The sequence below is a fragment of the Pongo pygmaeus genome, chromosome 17 (genome assembly GCF_028885625.2).
Source record: "Pongo pygmaeus isolate AG05252 chromosome 17, NHGRI_mPonPyg2-v2.0_pri, whole genome shotgun sequence".
Taxonomy (NCBI): Eukaryota; Metazoa; Chordata; class Mammalia; order Primates; family Hominidae; genus Pongo; species Pongo pygmaeus.
The window spans coordinates 4,470,705-4,490,260 of NC_072390.2; positions in this window are offsets into that span (position 1 = coordinate 4,470,705).

A 19,556-nucleotide genomic window follows, 5' to 3' on the forward strand; every position below is an offset into this window, starting at 1 on the left:
GTGATGTGCATATTCATGTCACAGAATTGAACCTTTCTTTTCATTGAGCAGTTTGGAAACCATCTTTTCGTACAATCTGCAAAGGGATATTTCTGAGTGGTTTGTGGTCTATGGTGAAAAAGAAATATCTTAGCATAAAAACTACACAGAGGCATTCTGAGAAACTTCTTTTTCATGTGTGCATTCATCTCCCAGAGTTGAACATTTCTTTTCATTGAGAAGTTAAGAAACAGTCTTTCTGTAGAATCTGCGAAAGGATATATGTGAGTCCATTGAGGGCCATGGTGAAATAGGAAATATCTTCACAGAAAAACTAGACAGAAGCATTCTGAGAAACTTCTTTGTGATATTTGTATTCATCTCACAGAGTTGAAACTTTCTTTTGATTGATCCGTTTGGAAACAGTCTTTTTGAAGAATCTGCAAATGGATATTTGGAGCACTTTGTGGCTTGTGGTGAAAAACTAAATATCTTCACATAAAATCTAGTGAGAAGCTTTCTGAAGAACGTCTTTGTGATGTGTGCTTTTATCCCACAGAGTTGAACTTTCTTTTCATTGAGCAGTTTGGAAGCAGTCTTTTTGTATTATATGCAGAGTGATATTTGGGTGCGGTTTAAGGCCTATGGTGAAAAAGTAAATATCTTCACATAAAAACTATACAGAAGCATTCTGAGAAAGTTCCTTGTGATGTGTACATTCATCACACAGAGTTGAAAATTTCTTTTGATTGAGAAGTTTGGAAACAGTCTTTATGTCCAATCTGCAAAGGGATATTTCTTAGACGTTTGAGGCCTATGGTGAAACAGAAATATCTTCACATAAAAACTAGACAGAAGCTTTCTGAGAAACTGCTTTGTTATGCATCCATTAATCTCATACAGTTGAAATTTTCTTTTGATGGAGCAGTTTGGAAAGAGTCTTTTTGTAGATTCTGTAAAGGGATATTTGTTATCCCTTTATGGCCTAAGGTGAAATAGGAAATATCTTCAACTGAAAACTAGACAGAAGCTTTCTGAGAAATTTATTTGTGATGTGTGCATTCATCACACAGAGCTGAATGTTTCTTTTGATTGAGCAGTTTGTAAACAGTCTTTTTAAAGATTCTGCCAAAGGATATTTGTGAGCCGTTTCAGGCTTATGGTGAAAATGGAAATATCCACTAATAAAATCTGGACAGAATCTTTCTGTGACACTTCTTTTTGATAAGCGCATTCATCTCACAGAGTTGAACCATTATTTTCATTGAGCAGTTTGGAAACAGTCTTTTTGTAGAATCTCCAAAGGGATATTTTAAGTGATTTATGGCTTAAAGTGAAAAAGGGAACATCAACAAATAAAATCTAGACAGAAGCTTACTGAGACTCTTTTTTGTGATGTGAGCATTCATCTCACAGGGTTGAAACTTTCTTTTGAGTAAGGAGTTTGTAAATTGTTTTTCTGTAGAATCTGCAAAGGGATATTTTTAAGCAGTTTATGGCTTATGGTGAAAAAGGAAATATCCACAAATAAAATCTAGACAGAAGATTTCTGAGACACTTTTTTTTATGTGAGCATTCATATCACAGTGTTGAAACTTTCTTTTGATTGAACAGTTTGTAAAGTGTCTTTTTGGAAAATCTGCAAAGGGATATTTGTGAGCAGTTTGAGGCCTAAGGTGAGAAAGTAAATATATTCAGGTAAAAACTTGACAGAATCTTTCTGAGAAATTTCTTTGTGATGTCAGCAAGCATCTCACAGTTTGGAACTGATCTTTTGATTGAGCAGTTAGGCAACAGTCTTTTTGTAAAATCTGCAAAGGGACATTTGTGAAAGCTTTGAGGCTAAAGGTGAAAAAGGAAATACATTCACATAAAAGCAAGACAGAAGCTTTCTGAGAAACCTCTATTTGATGAGTGCATTCATCTCAAGAGTTGAACCTTTCTTTTAATTGAGCTGTTTGGAAAGAGTCTTTTGTAGATCTATAAATGGATATTTGTGAGCGGTTTGAGCCCTATGGTGAGAAGGGAAATGTCTACAAATACATACTAGAAAGAATCTTCCTGAGAAACTTCTTTGTGATGTCTGCATTCATCTCATGGAGTTGAACCTTTCTTTTGATTGAGCAGTTTGGAAATAGTCTTTTTGTAGAATCTTCAAAATGATATTTGTGAACGATTTGAGGCTTATGTTGAAAAAGGAAATATCTTCACATAAAAAATAGACAGCAACTTTCTGAGAAGCTTTTTTGTGATGTGTGCATTCATCTCACAGATTTCAACATTGCTGTTGATTGAGCAGTTTGGAAACGGTCTTTTTGTAGATTCTGCAAAGGGATATTTGTGAGCAGTTTGAGGCTTATGGTGAAAATGAAATATCTACAAATAAAATCTACACAGAAACTTTCTGAGAAACTTCTTTGTCATGTGTGCATTCATTTCACAGAGTTGAACTTTTCTTTTGATTGAGCAGTTTGGAAATCATCTTTTTGGAGCAACTCCAAAGGGATATTTGTGAGTGTCTTAAGGCATATGGTGAGAAAGTAAATATATTCACATAAAAACTAGACAGAATATTTCTGAGAAACTTATTTGTGATGTGTGCCTTCATGTCACAGAGTTGAACCATTCTCTTGATTGAGCAGTTTGGAAACAGTCTTTTTGTACAATCTGCAAAGGGATATTTGTGAGTGATAGGAGGCCTATGGTGACAAAGGAAATATCTTCACATAAAAACCAGACAGAAGATTTCTGAGAAACCTCTTTGTGACGTGTGCATTCATCTCTCAGAGTTGAACCTTTCTTTTCATTGAGCAGTTTGTAAACACACTTTTTGTAGAATCTGAAAACTGATATTTCTGAAGGCTTTGAAGCTTATGGTGAAAAAGGAAACATCAGCCCATAACAACTAGACAGAAGCTTTCTGAGAAACTTCTTTGTGGTGTGTGCATTTACCTCACAGATATGAACCTGCCTTTTGATTGAGAAGTTTGGAAACCGTCTTCTTGTAGAATCTGCAAAGAGACATTTGAGAGAGCTTTGAGGTCTATGGTGAAAAAGGAAATATCTTCACATAAAAACTAGATAGAAGCTTTCTGAGAAACTTTTTTGTGATGTGTGCATTTGTCTCACAGAGTTGAACCTTTCTTTTGATTGAGAAGTTTTGAATCAATCTTGTTGTAGGATCTGCAAAGGGATATTTGCGATCCATTTTTGGCCTACAGTGAAAAAGGAAATGTCTTCACATAAAAACTAGGCAAAACTATCCTAAGAAACTTCTTTGTAATGTGTGCATTCATCTCACAGAGTGGAAATTTTCTTCTGATTGAGCAGCTTGGAAGCAGGCTTTTTGAATAATCTGCAGAGGTATATATGTAGGAGGTTTGACATCTATGGTGAAAAATGAAATGTCTTCACATAAAAGCTAGACAGAATCTTTCTGAGAAACTTCTTTGTGATGTGTGCATTCATCACACAGAGTTGAAACTTTCTTTTGATTGAGCAGTTTGTAAACGGTCTTTTTGTAGATTCTGCCAAAGGATTTTTGTGAGCCCTTTCAGGCTTATTGTGAAAAAGGAAATATCCACTAATAAAATCTGGACAGAATCTTTCTGTGAAACTTCTTTGTGATGGGTGCATTCATCTCATGGGTTTGAACCTTTCTTTTGATTGAGGATTTTGGAAACAGTCTTTTGGTAGAATCTGCAAAGTGATATTTCTGGGCACTTTGAGGCATATGGTGAGAAAGGAAATATATTCACATGAAAACTAAACAGAATCTTTCTGAGAAACTTCTTTGGTGTGTATGCATTCATCTCACGGATTTGAAGCTTCCTTTTGATTCAGAATTTTAGGAGCAGTTTTTTTATAGAATCTGCATAGGGATAATTGTGAAAATGTTGGGGCATATGGTGAAAAAGGTAATATATTCACAAAAAAAAACTATGGAGAAGCATTCTGAGAAACTTCTATGTGATGTGTGCATTCATCTCACAGAGTTGAACCTGTCTTTTTATTGAGCTGTTTGGAAACGTCTCTTTGGAGAATCTGCAAAAATATATTTGTGAGCAGTTTGAGGCCTAAGGTGAAAAAGGAAATATCCACAAATAAAAGCTAGAAAGAAACTTTCTGTGAAACTTCTTTATGCTGTGTGCATTCATCTCACAGAGTTGAAACGCTCTTTTGATTGAGTAGTTTGGGAGGTTTTTGTATAATCTGCAAAGTGGTATTTGTGAACAATTTGAGGTTTATGGTGAAAAAAGAAACATCCTCACAAAAAAACTAGACAGAAATTTTCTGAGAAACTTCTTTGTGATGTGTGCATTCATCTCACAGAGTTGAAGCTTCCTTTTGATTGATCCGTTTGGAAGCATTCTTTTTGTAGAATCTGCATAGTGATATTTGTGAACCCTTTGAGGCCCATGGTGAAAAAGGAAATATCTTCATACAAAAACTAGACAGAAGCATTCTGAGAAACTTCGTCATGTTTTGTGCTTTCATCTCACCGAGTTGAACCTTTCTTTTCATTGAGCAGTTTGAAAACAGTCTTTATGTAGAATCCGCATAGGGACATTTGTGAGTGATTTGAGGCCTATGGTGAAAAAGGAAATATCTTCACATAAAAACTAGACAGAAGCATTCCGAGAAACTTCTTTGGGATGTGTGCATTCAGCTCACAGTGTTGAACCCCTTTTTAGATTGAGCAGGTTGGAAACAGTGTTTCTATAGAATCTGCAAAGGGATATCTGTGAGCCCTTCGATGCCTATGGTGAAAAAGGAAATAGTCACAAATAATATCTTGACAGAAGCTCTCTGAGAAACTTCTTTGTGATGTGTGCATTCATCTCACAGAGTTGAATCTTCCTTTCGATTGAGTAGTTTGGAAACAGTCTTTTTGTAGAATCTGCATAGGGATATTTGTGAGCCCATTGAGGCCTTTGTTGAAAAAGGAATTATCTTCACATGAAAACTAGACAGAAGCTTTTTGAGAAACTTCTTTGTGATGTGTGTGTTCATCTCACAGAGTTGAAACACTCTTTTGATTGAGTAGTTTGGAAACAGTCTTTTTTAGAAACTGCAAGGAATAATTGTGAGCAATTTGAAACCTATGGTGAAAAAGGAGTTATCTACAAATAAAATCTAAACAGAAGCTTTCTGAGAAACTTCTTTGTGATGTGTGCATTCATCTCACATAGTTGACCTTTTATTTTGATTGAGAAGTTTTTAAATAGTCTTTTTGTACAATCTGCAAAGAGATATCTGTGAATGCTTTCAGGCTTATGGTGGAAAAGGAAATATCTTCACCTAAACCTATAAAAAAGCTTTCTGAGAAACTTCTTTAGAATGTGTGCATTCATCTCACAGAGTTGAACATTTGTTTTGATTCACCAGTTCAAAAACAGTATTTTTGTAGAATCTGTAAGGAGACATTTTTGAGCTCTTTGAGGCCTATAGTGTAAAAGGAAATATCTTTACATAAAAACTATACAGAAGTTTTCAAAGAAACTTCTCTGAGATGTGTGCATTCATCTCACAGAGTTGAACCTTTGTTTTGATTGAGCAGTTTGGGAAGAGTCTTTTTCTATAATCTGTAAAGGGATATTTGAAGGCGTTTTGAGGCATATGGTGAAAAAGGAAATACCTTCACATAAAAAGTAGACAGAAGCTATCTGAGAAACTTCCTTGTGATGTTTGCATTCATCTCACAGAGTTGAAACTTTCTTTTGACTTATCAGGTTGGAAACAGTATTTTTGTAGAATGTGCAGAGGGATATTTATGAGTGGTTTGAGGTCTGCAGTAAAAAAGGAAATATTTTCACATAAAACCTAGAGAGAAGCATTCTGAGAAACTTCTTCATGATGTGCACATTCGTCTCAGAGAGTTGAACTTTTCTTTTCATTTGGGCAGTTTGGAAACCGTCTTTTTGTAGAATCTGCAAAGTGATATGTTTCAGTGGTTTGAGTCCTATGGTGAAAACGGAAATATTGAAAAATGAAACGTAGACAGCAGCTTTCTGAAAAACTTCTTTGTGATGTATGCATTCGTCTCACAGGGTTGAAACTTTCTTTTGATTGAGCAGTTTGGAAACAGTCTTTTCATAGAACCTGCAAAGTGATATTTGTGAAGGCTTTGAGGCTTATGGTGAAAAAGGAAATATCTTCACATAAAAACTAGACTCATGTTTTCTTGGAAACTTCTTTGTGATGGGTGTATGCATCTCAAAGAGTTGAATCTTTCTTTTGATTGAGCAGTTTGGAAACAGTCTTTTTGGAGAATCTGCAAAGGGATGTTTCTGAGTGGTTTGAGGCATGTGGTGAAAAAGGAAATATCTTCATATAAAAACTAGACAGAAGTATTCTGAGAAACCATTTTGTGATGTGTGCATTCATCTCACAGAGTTGAATTTTCTTTCATTGAGTAGTTTGGAAGCCGTCTTTTTGTAGAATATGCAAAGGGATATTTGTGAGCTTTTTGAGGTCTGTTGTGAAAAAGGAAATATCCACAAATAAAATCTAGACAGAAGCCTTCTGAGAAAATTCTTTGTGATGTGTGCATTCATCACACAGAGTTGAATCTTTCTTTTGATTGAGCAGTTTGGAAACAGTCCTTTTGTAGAATCTACAAAGGGTTATTTATGAGCAGTTTGAGGTCTATGGTGAAAAAAGGAATATCGACAAACAAGAACTAGACAGAAACTTTCTGAGAAACTTCTCTGTGATGTGTGCATTCATCTCACAGACTAGAAAGCTTTCTTTGATTAAGCAGTTTGGAAACAATCTTTTTGTAGAATCTGCAAAGGGACGTATGTAGGTGATTTCAGGTCTATGGTGAAAATGGAAATATCTTCACATAAAAACTACACAGAAGCTTTCTGAGAAAATTCTTTGTGATGTGCTCATTCATTTCACAGATTTGAAGTGTTCTTTTCATTGACGAGTTTGGATGGAGTCTTTTTGTAGAACCTGCTTTGTGATATTTGTGAGCTCTTTGAAGCCTATGGTGAAAAAAGAAATATCTTCACACAAAAACTAGACAGAAGCTTTCTGAGATACTTCGTTGTGATGTGTGCATTCATCTCGAAGAGTTGAAACTGTCTTTGGATTGAGCAGTTTTGAAACAGTCCTTTTGTAGAATGTACAAAGGGATAATTGGGATCCCTTTTTGGCCTATGGTGAAAAAGGAAATGTCTACACATAAAAACTAGACAGAAGCATTCTATGAAACTTCTTTTTGATGTGTGCTTTCTTCTCACAGCTTTGAACCTTTCTTTAGATAGAGCAGGTTGGAAAATGTTTTTGTAGAATCTGCAAAGTGATAATTTGAATGCTTTGAGACTTATGGTGAAAAAGGAAATACCTTCAAATAAAAACTGGACAGAAGCTTTCTGAGAAACTTCTTTGTGATGTGTGCATTCATCTCAAAGAGTTGAAGCTTTGTTTTGGCTGGACAGTTTGGGAACAGTCTTTTTATAAATTCTGTAAAGGGACACTTGTGAGCACTTTGAGGCCTATATTGAAAAAGGAAACATCGTCAAATAAAAACTAGACAGAAGTTTTCTGAGAAACTTCTTTGTGATGTGTGCATTAACCTCACAGAGTTGAACCTTTCTTTTGATTGAATAGTTTGGAAACAGTCTTTTTGTAGAATCTGCAAAGGGTTATTTATGAGTGGTTTGAGGCCTATGGTGAAAAAGGGAGTATCAACAAATAAAAAGTAGACAGAAACTTTCTGAGAAACTTCTCTGTGATGTGTGCATTCATCTCGCAGAGTGGAAACTTTCTTTGAGCCGTTTGGAAACAGTCTTTTTGTAGAATCTGCAAAGGGATATATATAGGCAGTTTGAGGTCTATGGTGAAAAGGGAAACATCTTCACATAAAAACTAACTGCTCAATGGGAGGAAACTTTTACTTCTGTGTGATGAATGCACATGTCAGAAAGGAGTTACTCAGAAAATTTCTTTATACTTTTTATGTGAAGATATTTCCTTTTTCACCATATGCCTCAACGTGCTCCCAGATATCCCTTTGCAAATTCTATGAAAAGAATGTTTCCAAACTGCTCAATAAACAGAGTGGTTCAACACTGTGAGATGAATGTGCACACCACAAAGAAGTTTCTCAGAAAACCTCCTTCTCTTTTTTGTGAAGATATTCCCTTTTTGAACATAGTCCTCAATGCACTCCCACATATGCCTTTGCAGAATCTACAAAAAGACTTTCCAAACTGCTCAATCAAAAGAAAGCTTCAACTCTGTTAGATGAATGCACACATCAGAAAGTAGTTTCTCAGCAAGCTTCTCACTAGTTTTTATGTGAAGATAGTCCCTTTTTCAATGTTTTGCCTTAAAGCACTCAAAAATAACCATTTGTAGATTCTAGAATAGCAGAGTTTACAAACTGCTCAATGAAAAGAAATATTTACCTCTGTGAGATGAATACACATATCTTAAAGCAGCTTCTCAGAATGCTTCTTTCTAGGTTTTATGTGAAGATATTTCTTTTTTCACCATAGGCCTCAATGCGCTCCTAAATATCCCTTTGCAGTTTGAACCAAAAGGATTGTTTTCAAACTGCTCAATCTGAAGAATGTTTCAACTCTGTGAGATGAATGCACACATCATGAAGAAGTTTCTCAGAAACTTTCTTTATAGTTTTTCTTTGAAGATATTTCCTTTTTATCACCTCAAAGCTCTCACAAATGTCCCTTTGCAGATTCTACAAAAAGACTGTTTCCAAACCACTCAATAAAAAGAATTATTGAACACAGTGAGATGAATGGACACAACTCAAAGAAGCTTCTCAGAAACCTTCAGTCTAGTTTTTATGTGAATATATATCCTTTTTCACCATAGGCCTCAAAGTGCTCCAAATATCCATTTGCAGATTCTACAAAAAGACTGTTTCCAAACTGCTCAACCAAAACAAAGGTTTAACTCTGTGTGATGAATGCACACATCACAAGGAAGTTTCTCAGAATGCTTCTGTCTAGATTTTAAGTGAAGATACTTGCTTTTTCACCGCTGTCCTCAAAGTGCTCACAAATATCCCTTTACAGATTCTACAAAAATACTTTTACCAAATTGCTCAATCAAAAGAAAGGTTCAACTCTGTGAGATGTATGCGCACCACAAAGAGGTTTCTCAGAAAGCTTCTCTCTAGTTTTTATGTGAAGATATTTCCTTTTTCACCATAAGCCTCAAAAGGTTCACAAATATCCCTTTGCAGATTCTACAAAAAGACTCTTCACACACTGCTCAATCAAAAGAATGGTTCAACTCTGTGAGATGAATGCTCACATCACCAGAATGTTTCTCAGAAAGCTTCTGAATAGTTTTTATGTGAAGATATTTCCTTTTTCACCATATGCTTCAAAGGGCTCATAAATATCACTTTGGAGATTTTACAAGAAAAGAGTTTCAAATCTTCTCAATGAAAAGAAACAGAAACATCTGGGAGATGAGTGCACATATCACAAAGCAGTTTCTCAGAAACGTTCTGTCTAGTTTTCATGTGAAGGTATTTCCTTTTTCACCACTGGATGCAAAGTGCTCAAAATTGTTTCTTTGCAGATTCTACAAAAAGTCTGTTTCCACACTGCTCATCAAAAGAAAGTTTCAACTCTGTGAGATGAATGCACGTGTCAAAAAGAAGTTTCTCAGAAAGCTTCCATTAAGTTTTTATGTGAATGTTTCCTTTTTAACCATAGGCCTCAATGCCCTCACAAATATCTCTTTGCAGATTCTGCAAAAAGACTGTTTCCAAACTGCTCAATAAAAATAATTATTGAACTTTGTGAGATGAATGCACACACCTCAAAGAAGTTTCTCAGAAACCTTCAGTCTAGTTTTTCTGTGAATATAATTCCTTTTTCACCATAGGCCTCAAAGTGCTCCAAATAGCCTTTTGCAGGTTCTACAAAAAGAATGTTTCCAAACTGCTCAAAGAAAAGAAAGTTTCAAATCTGTGAGATGAATGCACACATCACTAAGAATTTTCACAGGAGGCTTCTGTCTAATTTTTATATGAAGACATTTCCTTTTTCACCATAGGCCTCCATCTGCTCACAAATATCCCTTAGCAGATTTTACAAGAACAGAATTTCCAGACTGATCAAAGAAAACAAATGTTTTCCTCTGTGAGATGAATGCACACATCACAAAACTCTTTCTCAGAAACCTTCTTTATACTTTTTATGTGATATTTCTTTTTTCTCCCTAGGACTCAAAGCACTCAAAAATATCCCTTTGCAGATTCTACAAAAAGATTGTTTCCAAACTGCTCAATCAAAAAAATAGTTCAACTCCATGAGATGAATGTATACATCACAAAGAATTTTATCAGAAACCTTCTTTATAGTTTTTATTTGAAGGTATTTCCTTTTTCACCATAAGCCTCAAATTGCTCAGCAATATCCCTTTGCAGATTCTGCAAAAAGGCGTCTTCCCAACTGCTCAACCAAATAAATGTTTGAACTCTGTGAGATGGATGCACACATCACAAAGAGGTTTCTCAGAAATCTTCTGTCCATTGTTTATGTGAAGATATTTCCTTTTTCACCATAGCACTCAAAGTCCTGAAAAATATCCCTTGCAGATTCTACAAAAAGGCAGTTTCCAGACTGCTCAATCAAAATAATGGTTGAACTCTGTGAGATGATTGCACACATCACAAAGAAGCCACTAAGAAAGCTTCTGTCTAGTTTTTATGTGAAGATATTTTCTTTTTCACCATAGGCCGCAAAGCACTCACAAATATCCCTTTGAAGATTCTTCAAGAACAGAGTTTCCAGACTAATCAGAGAAAATAAACATTTACCTCTGTGAGATCAATGCACACATCACAAAGCTGTTTCTAAGAAACCTTCTTTATACCTTTTATATGAATACATTTCCTTTTTTACCATTGTCCTCAAAATGCTCATAAATATCCCTTTGCAGATTCCACAAACAGATAGTTTCCATACTGCTCAATCAAAAGTAAGTTTCATCTTTGTGAGATGAATTCCCACATCACAAAGACGTTTCTTGGAAAGCCTCTCTCTAATTTTTATGTGAAGATATTTCTTTTCTCACCACAGGCCTCAAAGGACTCATAAATATCCCTTTGCAGACTCTACAAGAACAGTTTCCAGACTGACCAGAGAAAAGAAAAGTTTACCTCTGTGAGATGAATGCTTACATCACAAAGCTGTTTCTGAGAAACCTTGTTTATACTTTTTATGTGAATATGTTTCCTTTTTCACCATAGGCTTCAAAGCACTCATAAATATCCCTTTGCAGATTCTACAAAAAGACTGTTTTCAAGCTGTTCAATCAAAAGAGTGGTTGAGCTCTATGAGATGAATGCACACATTGCAAAGAAGTTTCTTGGGATGCTTCTGTCTAGTTTTTATGTGAAGATATTTCCTATTTCATTATAAGCCTCAAAGCTGTCAAAAATATGCCTTTACAGATTCTACAAAAATACTGTATCCAAATTGCTCAATCCAATTAAAGTTTCAAATCTGTGAGATGAATGCACACATCATAAGGAGGTTTCTCACAAAGCCTCTCTCTAACTTTTATGTGAAGGTATTTCTTTTTACACCATAGGCCTCAAAGGACTCATAAATATCCCTTTGCCGACTCTACAAGAACAGTTTCCAGACTGACCAGAGAAAAGAAAATTTTACCTCTGTGAGATGAATGCTTACATCACAAAGCTGTTTCTGAGAAACCTTGTTTATACTTTTTATGTGAATATATTTCCTTTTTCACCATAGGCCTCAAAGCACTCATAAATATCCCTTTGCAGATTCTACAAAAAGACTGTTTCCAAACTGTTCAATCAAAAGAATGGTTGAGCTCTATGAGATGAATGAACACATCACAAAGAAGTTTCTTGGGAAGCTTCTGTCTAGTTTTTATGTGAAGATATTTCCTATTTCATCATAAGCCTCAAAGCTCTCAAAAATATGCCTTTACAGATTGTGCAAAAATACTGTATCCAAATTGCTCAACCCAATGAAATGTTCAAGTCTGTGAGATGAATGCACACATCTCAAGGAGTTTTCTCAGACAGCTTCTCTCTAGTTTTCATGTGAAAATATTTCCTTTTTCACCATAGGCATCAAAGCATCACAAATATCCCTTTGCAGATTCTACCAAAATACTGTTTACAAACTGCTCAATCAAAAGAATGTTTCAATTCTGTGAGATGAATTCTCGCATCTCCAAGATGTTTCACGGAAAGCTTCTGTCCAGTTTTTACATGAAGATTATTCCTTTTTCACCATAGGCCTCAAAGCGCTGACAAATATCCATTTGCAGATTTTACAAGAACAGAATGTCCAATCTGCTCAATGAAGAGAAATGGTTAACTCTGTGGGATGAAATCAAACATCACAAAGCAGTTTCTCTGAAATATTCTGTCTAGTATTTATGTAAAGATAATTCCTTTTTCAACATAGGACACAAAGTGCTAACTAATAACCATTTGGAAATTCCACAAAATACTGTTTCCAAACTGCTCATCAAAAGAAAGATTCACCTCTCTGGGATGAATACATATATCAAAAAGATGTTTCTCAGAAAGCTTCTATCTTGTTTTTATGTGAACGTGTTTCCTTTTTCACCATGGGCCTCAAAGTGCTCAAAAGTATCCCTTTGCAGATCCTAAAAAAAGACTGTTTCCAAACTGCTGAGTCAAAGGAATGGTTCAACTCTGTGAGAAGAATGCACACATCACAAAGAGGTTGTTCACAAACCTTCTTTATAGTTTTTATGTGAAGATATTTCCTTTTAACCATAGATCTCAAAGCACTCACAAATATACCTTTGCAGATTCTACAAACAGACGGTTTCCCAACTGCTCAATCAAAAGAATTGTTGAAATCTGTGAGATGAATGCATACATCCAAGGCAGTTTCTCAGAATTCTTTAGTCTAGTTTTTATGTGGACATATTTTCTCTTTCACCATAGGCCTCAAAGTGCTCAGAAATATCCCTTTGCAGATTCCACAAAAAGATGTTTCCAAACTGCTCAATCAAAAGAAAGTTTCAATTCCGTGAAATGAATGCACACATCACTAAGAAGTTTCTCAGTAGGCTTCTGTCTTGTTTTTATGTGAAGACAATTCCTTTTTCACCATAAGGCTCTATGCACTCACAAATATCTCTTAGCAGATTCTAAAAACACAGAGTTCCCCAACTGATAAAAGAAAAGAATCATTTACCTCTGTGAGATGAACGAAGACATCACAAAACAGTTTCTCAGAAAACTTCTTTATAGTTTTCTTTGAAGATAATTCTTTTTCTGCATAGGCCTCAAAGTGCTCAAAAATATCCATTTGCAGATTCTGTAAAAATACCATTTCCAAACTGCTCAATCAAAAGAGAAGTTCAAATCTGTGAGATGAATGCACATATCTCAAAGAAGTATCTGAGAAACTTTCTTTTTATTTTGTATGTGAAAATATTTCCTTTGTCAACATAGGCCTCAAAGTGCTCAAAAATACCCCTTTTCAAATTGTACAAGAACAGATTTTCCAGACTGAACAGAGAAAATAAACCCTTACCTCTGTGAGATGAATGCACACATCACAAAGCTGTTTTTAGGAAACCTGCTTTACAGGTCTTTTGTGAAGATATGTCCTTTTCCACCATAGGCCTCACAGCACTCCAAATATCCACTTGCAGATTCTACAAAAAGAGTGTTTCAAAAATGTTCAATCAAAGGAAAGGTTCAACTCTGTGAGATGAATGCAAACAACAGAAAGAAGTTTCTCAGAATCCTTCTTTCTAATTTCTATGTTAAGGTATTTCCTTTTCCACCATATGCATCAAAGTGCTCTAAATATCCACAAGCAGATACTACAAAATGTCTGTTTCCAAACTGCTCAATCAAAAGTGTGGTTTAACTCTGTGAGATGAATACACACATCACTAAGAAGTTTCTCAGAATGCTTCTGTCTAGTTTTTATATGAAGATATTTCCTTTTTCAAAAAAGGCCTGTAATAACAACAAATATCCACTTACAGATTCAACAAAAAGAGTGTTGCAAAGCTCCTCAATAAAAAGAAAGGTTCAACTCTGTGAGATGACTGCACACATCACAAAGAAGTTTCTCAGAATGCTTCTTTCTGGTTTTTATGTGAATATATTTCTTTTCCACTATAAGCCACAAAGCGCTCCAAATATCCACTTGCACATTCTACAAAAAGAGTGTTTCAAAACTGATCAATCAAAAGATAAATTCAACTCTGTGAGTTGAATGCACACATCACAAAGAAGTTTGTCCAAAATCTTCTGTCTCTTTTTTATGTGAAGATATTACCTTTTCCAACATAGGTCTCAAAATACTCTGAATATCCAATTGCAGTTTCTACAAAAACAGTGTTTCATAACTGCTCAATCAAAAGAAAGGTTCAACACTGTGAGGTGAATGCACACATCACAAAGAAGTTTCTCAGAGTGCTTCTGTGTACTTCGTATGTGAAGATACGTCTTTTCCACCATAGGAATCAAAGCGCTCCAATTATTCACTTGCAGATTGTACAAAAAGAGTGTTTCAACAATGGTCAATTAAAAGAAAGATTCAACTCTGTGAGATGAATGCAAACATCACAAAGAAGTTTCTCAGAATGCTCCTCCTTAGTTTTTATGTGAAGATATTTCCTTTTCCACCAAAGGTCCCAAGGCTCACCAAACATCCCCTTGCAGATCCTACAAAAGGACTGTTTCAAAACTGCTCAATCAAAAGAAGGGTTCAGCTCTGTGAGATGAATGCACACATCAAAAAGAAGTTTCTCAGAATGCTTCTGTCAAGTTTTTATATGAAGATACTTCCTTTTCCACCTTAGGCCTCAAAGCGCTCCAAATATCCCTCTGCAGATTCTACAAGAAGAGTGCTTCAAAACTGCTTAATCAAAAGATAGTTTCAACCCTGTGAGTTAAATACACACATCACAAATAAGTTTCTCAGAATGCTTCTTTCTGGTATTTATGTGAAGATATGTCATTTTTCACTGTAGGCCTCAATCTCCTCCAAATATCCATTGGCAGATACTACAAAAAGAGTGTTTCAAAACTCCTCAATCAAAAGAAATGTTCAACTCTGTGAATTGAATGCACACATCAAAAGGGAGTTTTTCACAATGCTTCTGTTTAGTTTTTCTGAAGATATTTCCTTTTCCACCATAGGCCCCAAAGATCTGCAAACATCCAGAGGCAGATTCTGCAAAACAGTGTTTCAAAACTGCTCAATCAAAAGAAAGTTTTAACTCTGTGAGTTGAATACACTCATCACAAATAAGTTTCTCAGAATGCTTCTGTCTAGTATTTATGTGAAGATATGTCCTTTTCCACCATATGCCTGAATCTGCACCAAATATCCATTTGAAGATGCTACAAAAAGAGTGTTTCAAAACTGATCAATCGAAGGAAAGGTTCCATTCTGTGAGTTGAATGCACACATCACAAAGAAGTTTCTCAGATTATTTCTGAGTAGTTTTTATGTGAAGATATTTCCTTTTCCATTATAGGCCCCAAAGTTCTCCAAACATCCAAAGGCAGATTCAACAAAAAGAGTGTTTCAAAACTGTTCTACCAAAAGAAATCTTCAACTCTGTGAGATGAACACACACATCAGTAAGAAGTTTCTCAAAATGCTTCTGTCTAATTTTTATGTGAAGATATATCCTTTTCCACCATTGACCTCAAGGTGCTCCAAATATCCACTTGCAGATTCTACAAATAGAGTGTTTAAAAACTGCTCAGTCAAAAGGAAGGTTAAATTCTGTGAGATGAATGCACACATCACCAAAAAATTTCTTAGAATACTTCTGTCTAGTTTTTATGTGAAGATAATTGCTTTTCCTCCATGGGCCTGAAACAGTCCAAATATCCAATTGCAGATTCTACAAAAAGAGTGTTTTAAAACTGCTCAATCAAAATACAGGTTCAACACTGTGAGATCAATGCACACATCACAAAGAAGTTTCTCAGAATGCTTCTGTCTTGTTTTTATGTGAAGATATTTCCTTTTCCACTGAAGGACTCAAAGCGATCCACATATGCACTTGCGGATTCTACAAAAAGAGTGTTTCAAAACTGCTCAATCAAAAGAAAGTTTCAACTCTGTGAGATGAATGTACACATCACAAAGAACTTTCTCAGAATGCTTTTGTCTAGTTTTTACGTGAAGATATTTCCTTTTGCAACATAGGCCTCAAAGTGCTCCAATCACCACTTGCAGATTCTGCAAAAAGACTGCTTCAAAACTGCTTAATTAATAGAAAGGTTCAACTGTGTGAGATGAATGCACACATCACAAAGTAGTTTCTCTGAATGCTCCTGTCAAGTTTTTATGTGAAGATATTTCCTTTTCCAGTAAATGTTGCATATCATGCAGAATATCCACTTGCAGATTCAACAAAAACTGTGTTTTAAAACTGCTCAATCAAACTAAAGGTTAAACCTTGTGTGTTGAATACACACATCACAAAGAACTTTCTCAGAAATCTTCAGTCTAGTTTTCATGTGAAGACATTTCCTTTTCCACCATAGACCTCAAAGCGCTCCAAATATCCAATTGCAGATTGTAGAAAAAGACTGTTTCAACACTGATCAATTAAAAAAATGATTCAACACTGAGAGATGAATGCAAATATCACAAAGGAGTTTCTCAGAATTCTCATGTTTAGTTTTTATGGGAAGATATTACCTTTTTCACCATAGGCCCTAAGGCGCTACAAACATCCACTTGTGGATTGTACAAAAGGACTGTTTCAAAACTGCTCAATCAAAAGAAGGTTTCAACTCTGTGAGATGAATGCACACATCACACAAAAGTTTCTCAGAATGCTTCTGTCAAGTTTTTACGTGAAAATATTTCCTTTTCCACCATAGGCCTCAATCCACTCCAAATATCCATTTGCAGATACTACAAAAAGACTGTTTCAAAACTGCTCAATCAAAAGAAAGTTTCCACTCTGTGAGCTGAATGCGAACAGCACAAAGAAGTTTCTCAGATTACTACTGTGTAGTTTTTATTTGAAGATGTTTCCTTTTCCACCATAGGCCCCAATGCGCTCCAAACATCCACCTGCAGATTCTACAAAAAGAGTGTTTCAAAACTGCTCTATCAGAAGAAAGGTTCAACTCTGTGAGATGAACGCAAACATCACAAAGAAGTTTCTCAGAATGCTTCTGTCTAATTTTTATGTGAAGATATTTCCTTTTCCACCAAAGGGCTCAAAGTGCTCCAAATATCCACTTGCAGATTCTAAAAAAAACAGTGTTTCAAAACTGCTCAATAAATAGAAATGGCCAATTCTTTGAGATGAATGCACACAAGAAAAAGAAGTTTCCCAGACTGCTTCTGTCTGTTCTTTATATGAAGATATTTCCTTTTTCAGCATTGACCTCAGAGATCTTCAAATATCCACTTGCAGATTCTTCAAATAGATTGTTTAAAAACTGCTCAATCAAAAGAAAGTTTCGACTCTGTGAGATGAAGGTAAATATCACATAGATGTTTGTCCGAATTCTTTTGTCTAATTTTTATGTGAAGATATTTCCGTTTCCAACATAGGTCTGAAAGCTCTCCAAATATCCACTTGCAGATTGTACAAAAAGAATGTTTCAAAAATGCTGAATAAAAATAAATTTTCAAGTTGGTGAGATGAATGCACACATCAAAAAGAAGTTTCTCAGAATGCTTCTGTCCAGTTTTTATGTGAAGATATTTCTTTTTCCACCTTAGGCCACAAAGTGCTCCTCATATCCACTTGCAGAGTCTACAAAAAATGTGTTTCAAAACTGCTCAAACAAAAGAAAGTTTCAACTCTGTGAGTTGAAATCAGACACCACAAAGTAGTTTCTCAGAATGCTTCTGTCTTGTTTTTATGAGAAGACATTTCCTTTTCCACAATAGTCTGTAAAGTGCTCCAAATATCCACCTGCAGATCCTACAAAAGGAGTGATTCAAAACTGCTCAATCAAAAGAAAGATTCAACTCTGAGAGATGAATGCACACATAGCAAAGTCGTTTCTCAGAATGATTCTGTCTAGTTTATTGGGAAGATACTTCCTTTTCCACCATAGGCCCCAAAGGGCTCCAAATATCCACTTTCAGATTGCACAAAAAGTGTGTTTCAAAACTGCTTAATCAAAAGAAAGGTTGAACTCTGTGAGATGAACGCAAACATCACAAAGAAGCTACTCAGAATGCTTCTGTCTAGCTTTTATGTGATGGTATTTCCTTTTTCACCATAGGCCTGAAATCACTCAAAATATCTGCTTGCAGGTACTACGAAAAGAGTGTTTCAAAACTGCTCAAACAAAAGAAAGGTTCAACTCTGTGAGATGAATGCACACATCACAAAAATGTTTCTGAGAATGATTCTGTCTGGTTTTTACATGAAGGTGTTCCCTTTTCCACCATAGGCCTCAAAGGGCTCAAATATCCAATTGCAGATTCTATACAAAGATAGTTTAACAACTGTTCAATCAAAAGAAAAGTTCAACTCTCTGAGATGAATGCACACATCACAAAGAAATTTGTCAGAATGCTTCTCTCGAATTTTTATGTGAAGATATTTCCTCTCCACCATAGGCCTCAAAGCGCTCCAAATATCCACTTGCAGATTCAACAAAAAGTGTGTTTGAAAACTTCTCAATCAAAAGAGAGGTTGAAATCTGTGAGATGAATGCATACATCACAAAGAAGTTTCACAGAGTGCTTCTGTCTACCTTTTATTTGAAGAAATTTCCTTTTCCAACATAGGCCACAAAACGCTCCAAATATACAGTTGCAGACTCTAAAGAAAGAGTGTCTCAAGCTCCTCAATCTAAAGAAAGGTTCAACTCTGTGAGTTGAATGCACTCATCAGAAAGATATTTCTTATAATGCTTCTGTGTCATTTTTAAGTGAAGATATTTCCTTTTCTACCATAGGCCTCAAAGCACTCCAAATATCCACTTGCAGATTCTGCAAAAAGAGTGTTTCAAAAATGCTCAATCAAAAGAAAGGTTCAACACTGTAAGATGAATGCACACATCACAAAGGGGTATCTCAGAATGCTTCTGTGTAGTTTTTATGTGAAGACATTTCCTTTTCCGCCATAGGATTCAAAGAACTCTGAATCTCCAATTGCAGATTCTACAAATAGAGTGTTTAAAAGCTGCTCAATCAAAAGAAAGTTTGAACTCTTCGAGATGAAAGTGCACATCATGGAGAAGTTTCTCAGATTCTTCTGTGAAGTTTTTATGTGAAGATATTTCTTTTCCACCATAGGCCTCAAAGCACTCCAAATATCCACTTACAGATTCCACAAAAAGAGTGTTTCAAAACTGTTCAATGTAAAGAGAGGTTCAATTCTGTGAGATGAATGCACACATCACAAAGAGATTTTTCAGAATGCTTCTGTCTAGTTTTTATGTGAAGATAGTTCCTTTTCCACAATAGTCTACAAAGTGCTCCAAATACACATTTGCAGCTTCTGCAAAAAGAGTTTTTCAAAACCACTCAATCAAAAGAAAGGTTCACCTCTGTGAGATGAATGCACAAATCACAAAGAAGTTTCTCAGAAATCTTCTG